Raw genomic sequence first — 8,159 nt, forward strand, 5'->3', positions numbered from 1 at the left:
GATGATAGTAAGGGTATTGTTAAGTGGGATCTCCCTCCCTATGATCCCCAGCAGAGAGGTACACAGAATACACACAAACAAGGAAGATTCCTGTCATCTGATAATCTGGACATTTTAATTCTCTTACCTAAACACAAAGCCTTTCTTATTTTACTTGGAAACCAGCCTCTGTGGAAACTATGTAGTTTCATCCTTCTCCAAATCCCATGATTGGCTATGATAACTCGTAACTCAGCCTAATATGAGCATCCACCTACCCTATTCACCTCAGGTCCTGCCCCAGCTGCTTGGAATCTCTCCCAACAATGATAGGCTAGTCATTGCTGGGGACTGAAATGCAGCACCGAACCAATACAGATGGCTTTGTTTGCAAGGGGAAATAATAGAGGCATGAGCTTTGTGCCCCATCCTTCCCCAGAAGGGAACACCAGAACTGATGAGACTCGCATCCTCAGAGTTGTACAGAATATGTGTGAAGGAAGAGACTGTGCATTGGAAGAACACCCCACACACCCTGTGGCTCTCATCTACTCCTTCCTGTACTATGTTTATCATGTACTTTCTCTAAATGCGTGGGGTAAAATATATAACTAAGACCCAGACATCATTCAGTTGTAGCTAGAGAAAACTAGCAATTACAGTACAGCCAAGGAAAAGTAACTATGCATTCTCTTCAACAGGGAATGGCTTATCTGCTTTCTGTTTCCTTAGATATTGGTCAAGTTGAATCTCAAATAACATTCAAGGAAGCTTGAGTTCACAACCTATTCAGGTGTAATCTGAAACTGGTTCCTATATGCAGAAGGCAGGAAGAGATCCAAGTAATAGAATACCACCCCAGATCAGCAGTTTTAATAAGCAAAAGGAATTTATTCACAAGTCTTGCCTTGGGCAGCTGCAAGACAGATCTCCGCACCTGAATTCCACATCTTAAAAGTTTATAGAGAGGCCTTAACTTGGTTCAGTCACGTGTACTATCCAGATAGTCCCAACACCACATCACTATGTCAAAGCTGTGTCTTTGGGGCAATTTCTGGGATGGGGAAGGCAGCAAAACACACATTCCAAGGAGAGAGGAGAGGGTAGTAGCCTCCAATTGCCTGGACCAATTCATGGGTCAACAAGCAGTTGTCCCTAATTGTTGACCTCCTAGTGTGTTTTGCCTGACCCTCGGCTAGCAAATCTAATTCAGCTGTGATTATACACCCTCACCAAGTTGGATTTGACTCTGGAACTTAAGGAAGGTTAACAAGAAAAACAGAAATATCAGTTATCACATTAACCAATTAAGTAAGAAAAGTCCTATCATCAAAATACTTCTAGAAAAAAGCATTTGATAATATTCAATTCCCATTTATGACATAAAAAAGTCTTTAAGTACTAATAGGGAATTTTCTTAACATGATAGAAGTATCTACCAAAAAACCTACAGGAAATATCATTCTTCATAGTATAAAAGTACTTTCCTCTTATACCACTTTAATGTTTTACTTTGTGTACATACAGCCTTTTCAAAAATAGTAACTTTTTTTAAATAATAAAATCTCATCAATTAACTTTTTGCTGTACATGGGAAGAACATCATTACTTCTTTTTGTCAGGAACCCAGCTTGGGGATCCTAGGGTGAAAACTTCAAAAATCACTGAAAAAATTATGTATTTTTCTATCTTCCTGAACTGTTCAGCAAGGGGAGGAGGGGAAAGTAGGCCAGAGGGTTCATTTGGCCAAGATTATCTAGGTTCACGGGCTGGAGTTCTTGACCTTTAGTTAGAACACGGGCTTCTTTGATACTCAGATGAAAGTAATGCAATCTCTCCCTAGAAAATACACAAACACTCATCAAACATTTTTGCACACAGTTCCAAGGGATTCCCAAAAGACATGGCACAATGGTAGCTACCAAGCCCACTGATTTTTTTCCAGAGACCCTGCCTTGCCAACTGTGGCCTACTGCCAAGCTCCAGCAGGAGATTCTGATTGGTGACATGGTTATTTCCAGGACCACAGGGACCTCTCTATCCGTCTGAATCAGTCTTCACTGTGCCTCGTGCTAGAACGCACCCTGGAGGCAAAAAGTGAACATGACTATTACCAAGGGAAGGGCGCCTGGGAGGCTGAGTCGGTGAAGCATCTGGCTCTGGATCTCAGCTCAGGTCTTGATCTCAGGGACATGAGTTCAGGCCCCATGTTGGGTTCCAAGCTAGATATGGAGCCTACTTCAAAACAAAAACAAAAACAAAAACACTATTACAAAGGCGCTTACACAGAGGACCTAGGTGGGGTACTCCGCTGCATGCAGACACCTCCAAAGGTATCAGGAGCTTGGGGGAAGGCAGAGAAATGTGGGATGTGGAGCCACCCTGCAGGGGGTGGGGAGGGTGTTTCCTATACGAAAGTGACACAGGTTGTACCATGGACAGAGGAGTGTTTGGCCAGAAGAAGAGAAGGAGAGAGGGCGTTTTGAGCTGTGAGAATGCCCAGTTTACCATCATTATCATTGCTGAGTATGTTTATCATTTCTTGGTTGCAAAGTCAAACCGATTTTTATTGCTGCTAATAAGGAAGTAATCAGATCACAGCCCCAGGTAAGGATCCTCTGCTTCTAGGCCAAAGCTAAGGCCTACACTGGTCAGCAGGAGGCTGGAGACTGGGCAGAGCCTCTGGAAAAAGTGACCATAGTGACCTGTCTTAACAATAGGGTAATTTCTGGATTTTAAAACATTTATTGAGGTAAAATTCATATAATGTAAAATTAACCATTTTTAAATTTTTTTATTTTATTTACATTCAATTAATTAACATACAGTGTATTATTAGTTTCAGAGGTAGAGGTCGGTGATTCATCAGTCTTATATAACACCCAGTGCTCATTACATCACATGCCCTCTTTAATGCCCATCACCCAGTTACCCCATCCCCCCTCCCACCTCCCCTTCAGCAACCTTCAGCTTCTTTCCTATGATTAAGAGTTGCTTATGCTTTGTCTTCCTCTCTGATTTCATCTTGTTTTATTTTTCCCTGCCTTCCCCTATGATCCTGTTTCTTTCTTGATTCCATATATGAGTGAAATCATATGATAATTGACTTTCTCTGATTGACTTATTTCGCTTAGCATAATATCCTCTAGCTTCATCCACATCATTGCAAATGGCAAGATTACATTTTTGGTGGCTGCATAATATTCCATTGCACATACATACCACATCTTCTTTATCCATTCATTTGTCGATGGACATCTAGGCTCTTTCCATAGTTTGGCTATTGTGGACATTGCTGCTATAAACATTGGGGTACAGTTGCCCCTTTGGATCACTACATTTGTATCTTTTGGGTAAATACCTGGTCATGCAAAATCTATAAAGAACTTAACCAAACTCAACACCCAAAAAAACAAATAATCCAGTCAAGAAATGAGCAGCAAAATTAACCATTTTTAAAGTGAACAATTCAGTGTCACTTTGTATTGTTCAAGGTACCACAATCCCAAGATGGAGTCACTTATGCTAGGCCAACCCACCAAACCAAGGCTTAGTACCTAATCTAACTGCAATTTCAACCTCTCTTTAGAAACGTTGTCTTAACCAGTTAGTCAGGAATCTTTCGGTCAGCGCCAATGAGGTAACCTGTCACAGGGGCCCTTTTCCAACCTCCAAAGGAAGAGGAGGTAATCCATCTAATAAGATCCCTGCCCTTCCCCCTAGGGAGGATGACCTTGCTGAAACAATCTTTCTTTTGCCAATAACCCTTGCCCCACCCTCCTGCCTATAAAAATCTTCCATTTTGTACAACTCCTCAAAGCATCGACTTGCTAGAGAGGATGTAGCCTGAAGATTCATGAATCGCTTCATAAAGCCAATGAGATCTTCAAATTTACTAAGTTGAATTTCATTTTTTAACAATACATTCACAATGTTGCACAACCACTCCCTCTATCTAGTTCCAAAACATTTCCATTACTCCAAAATAAAATCCTGGTGCCTGTTAAGCAGGTTCTCCCCACTCTCTCCTTTCCCCCACCCCTGATAATTGCCAATCTACATTCTGTCTTTAGGGATTTACCCACTCTAGATGTTTCATGTAAATGGAGTCATGGACTATGTGATTTTTTGTGTCTGGCCCCTATTAATTTAAATTTAAACATCTAATTGGCTTTATTCAACAATTCATGATTCAGCAGTACCCCATCTAGTAAACAGAAGTGAGTTCCCAGGAACTATATGAAATGGAAGGATTTTACAGATAGAAGGAGGTGGGACAGGAATTTAAGAGTGTATTGTTTCAGGAAAAAAAAAATGTACTATTTCAGGGAAAATTACCTTCCCTTTAGGGAAGGCAAGGGGTTTTATATTGCAGACGTTCTCACTGGTGCTGATTAGGAAATTCCAGTCAGACTGGTGTAAAATTGCACTCCTGGGAGAGGCAGAAACTGCAGTTGGGTTAGGTATTAAGTGTGGGTGGGGCTTAACATAAGTGATCCATTTGAGGCTTGTTTCTTTTGAACAGTTCCTTCACTTAGGATAATGTTTTCAAGGTTTGTTCCTGCTCTGGCATTTATCAGTACTTCATTCCTTTCATGGCTGAATAGCATCGTATGATACGTACTATCAACCTGAAAATAAACAGCCACAATGAGAGGCAAACCAGTGTTTATTTGGGATCAAACAACTGCAATCCAGAGAGCGCAGATTCAGGTAGAAACCCACAGACGGTTCCACTTTAGGATGAAAGCAGGACGTTTATGAGACAAGGGGAGGGAGCAATGATGTGAGTTGAAGAAAAGAAAAACAAAGTTTTCTATGGAGGTTTTGACAAGCTAAGCTACTCTGACTGCTGGTTTTATTTTCAGAAAGTGTGTAACTATCAGTCTTAATATCCCCCTGACTTCTCAAGCAATTGCTTAAAACAACTGCCATTTTGCCTGGTCCAAAGGTTTTGGCCCAGTTCAAACTAGGCTGCTAAGACAGTTTCTCCATAGTGCCTGCTCCAGCTCTATTCTTTTTTTAATTTTTTAAAATTTTATTTAAATTCAATTAATTAACATATAGTATATTATCAGTTTCAGAGGTAGGGTTCAGTGATTCATCAGTTGCATATAATAATCAGTGCTCATTATATCACGTGCCCTCCTTACTGCCCATCACCCCAACTCACCCCCTCCCCTCCAGCAACCCTCAGTTTGTTTCCTATAGTTAAGAATCTCTTTGGGTTTGTCTCCCTCTCCGATATCATCTTATTTTATTTTTCCCTTCCTTCCCCTATGATCCTCTGTTTTGTTTCTTAAATTCCACACGAGTGAAATTATATGATAATTAGCTTTCTCTGATTAACTTATTTCGCTTAGCATAATACCCTCTAGCTCCATCCACATCGTTGCAAATAGTAAGATTTCATTTTTTGATGGCTGAGTAATACCCATTGTGTATATATACCACATCTTCTTTATCGATTCATCTGTCAATGGGCATCTGGGCTGTTTCCATAGTTTGGCTATTGTGGACATTGCTGCTATAAACATTGGGGTACAGTTGCCCCTTTGGATCACTACATTTGTATCTTTTGGGTAAATACCTAGTAGTGTAAAATCTATAAAGAACTTAACCAAACTCAACACCCAAAAAAACAAATAATCCAGTCAAGAAATGAGCAGAAGACATGAACAGACATTTCTCCAAAGAAGACATACAAATGGCTTACAGACACATGAAAAAATGCTCCAGCTCTATTTTCAAATGACTCCAGTCACATCAACTTTTCACCATATATACCACAATTGTTTATCCATTTGAGACAGGGAAACTAAAGGGATCCCATGAAAACTGCTTCTTAGCTCCTTTTCTTGCTTCTATTCTCACTAGGACTGACACCACATCTCACATACGGCTTATAGAACAGATAATGTATGTCTTCCTTGTAAAGGTCAAGGAGTTAATGATTTCTTTGGAGTCTTCCAGCACAACAGATAACACCTAAGGAGTGACTGGGCGGATGATCATGAATGCTTTCCAAGACCACTGACTCATCAGGACCCCTAGTTCCAGGGCATAAGTGCCTTACGGAGAACACCTAAATATTCATCTTTGCTCCTGGATTACTGAGAATACACTGTGCACCAGACCATCATCCTCGATAAAAACTCCAGGCCCCAAACAACGATGAGACTCATTCTTCTTTCCTTTCTGAGTCACCCAGACAATCTGTCCATATCTACACTCTCTATATATATCTTTAATAAACTCTGCTCTTGTTTCCTATTGGCTTGTATTTTATTTCTATCCTGTGCAAAGCCAAGGACCCTCTTGGCTTGGCTTGCAGGACCCACCCCCCTGGGTCCTCAGACCCACCAGCCTGCATCACATCCATCCATTAATTTCCATCGTTTCCACATTTCGGCTATTGTGAATGGTGCTGCTATGAACATGCAGGTAGATGTGTTTCTTTGAGAAACTTGTCAGTTTTCTTAGGTATTTAACTATAACTTGAACTGGTGGGTCATATGGTAGTTCTATGATTAACTTTTTGAGGAACTGCCAAACTGTTTTCCACAGTGGCTGCACCATTTTAGAGTGCCACCAAAAATGTATAGGGGTTCCAATTTCTCCACAACCCCACCAATACTTGCTATTTTTCTATTTTTATAGCTATCTGAGTGGTTATGAAGTAATAAGATTTCTGGGCTTTTTGATTCTGTGCAACCAAAATGGTTAAGAATCTGAAAGAATATAGTATCCAAAATTCTATAAAGAACTCATAAAACTCAATACCCAAAAAAATAAATAATGCTATTAAAAAATGGGCAGAAGGGACACCTGGGTGTCTCAGTCGGTAATTGTCTGCCTTCAGCTCGTGTCATGATCCTGGGGTCCTAGGATGGAGTCCCAAGTCAGGCTCCTTGCTTGGCGGGGAGCCTGCTTCTCCCTCTGCCTCCACTTCCTCTGCTTGTGCTCACTCTCTGTCTCTCTCTCTCTGACAAATAAATGAATAAAATCTTACAAAAAATGGGCAGAAGACATGAACAGACATTTTTCCAAAGAAGACCTACAGATGGCCGATAGACATGTGAAAAGTGTTCAACATCACTCATCATCAGGGAAATACAAATCAAAACTACAATGAGGTATCACCTCACACCTGTCAGAAGGGCTAAAATTAACAATACAAGAAACAACAGATGTTGGTAAGGATGTGGAGAAAGGGGAACCCTTGCGCACTGTTGGTGGGAATGCAGACTGGTGCAGCCGCTCTGGAAAACAGTATGGAAGTTCCTCAAAAAGTTAAAAATATCCTATGATCCAGCAATTGCACTACTAAGTTTTTACCCAAAGAATACAAAAATACTAATTCAAAGGAATACATGCACCCCTATGTTTATAGCAGTTATTTATAATAGCCAAATTATGGAAAGAGCCCAAATGTCCATGGACTGATGAATGGATAAAGAAGATGTGGTATAGATACACAATGGAATATTACTCAGCCATAAAAAAGAATGACAGCTTGCCATTTGCAACATGAATGGAGCTAGAGAGTATTATGCTAAGTGAAATAAGTCAAGCAGGGAAAGACAAATATCATATGATTTCATTCAAATGTGGAATTTAAGAAACAAAACAAATGATCATGGGAAAAGAGAAGCAAACCAAAAAACAGACTCTTAACTACAGAGAAGAAACTGAAGGTTACTAGAAGGGAAGTGGGTGGGGAGATGGATGAAATAGGTAATGGGGATTAAGGAGGGCACTTGTGATGAGCACCTGGTGATGTATGTAAGTGCTGAATCACTAAATTGTATACCTGAAACTAATATTACATTGTATCTTAACTAACTGAAATTTAAAAAAAAAAAAAAAGAATCTGAGAGAACATGCCAGAGATAGAGAGGGACAAGGAAGGGTGTAATTGGGAACATGGCCCAGGTGGCCCCTGAGCTTTCTGTAGACTCCAGGAAAAACCCTGCTTTCTATTGTGTAGACAGTCAGCAAATAGGGATCTGCAGAATTGACTGATATGGAGGCCCTGTGTGAGTTATTTAAACACCCTTAAGCCTCAGCTGCCTAGCCTGTTAACAATTAAGTCTTTTGCTTCCAAAAGAAGGACCAGACCAGACCCTGTGCATGACCTGCAGGGACCTGGGCCTGAATCTGCAAGTCTGGCTCATGGT

This window comes from Ursus arctos, unplaced genomic scaffold (assembly GCF_023065955.2).
Source record: "Ursus arctos isolate Adak ecotype North America unplaced genomic scaffold, UrsArc2.0 scaffold_2, whole genome shotgun sequence".
NCBI classification, from domain to species: Eukaryota; Metazoa; Chordata; class Mammalia; order Carnivora; family Ursidae; genus Ursus; species Ursus arctos.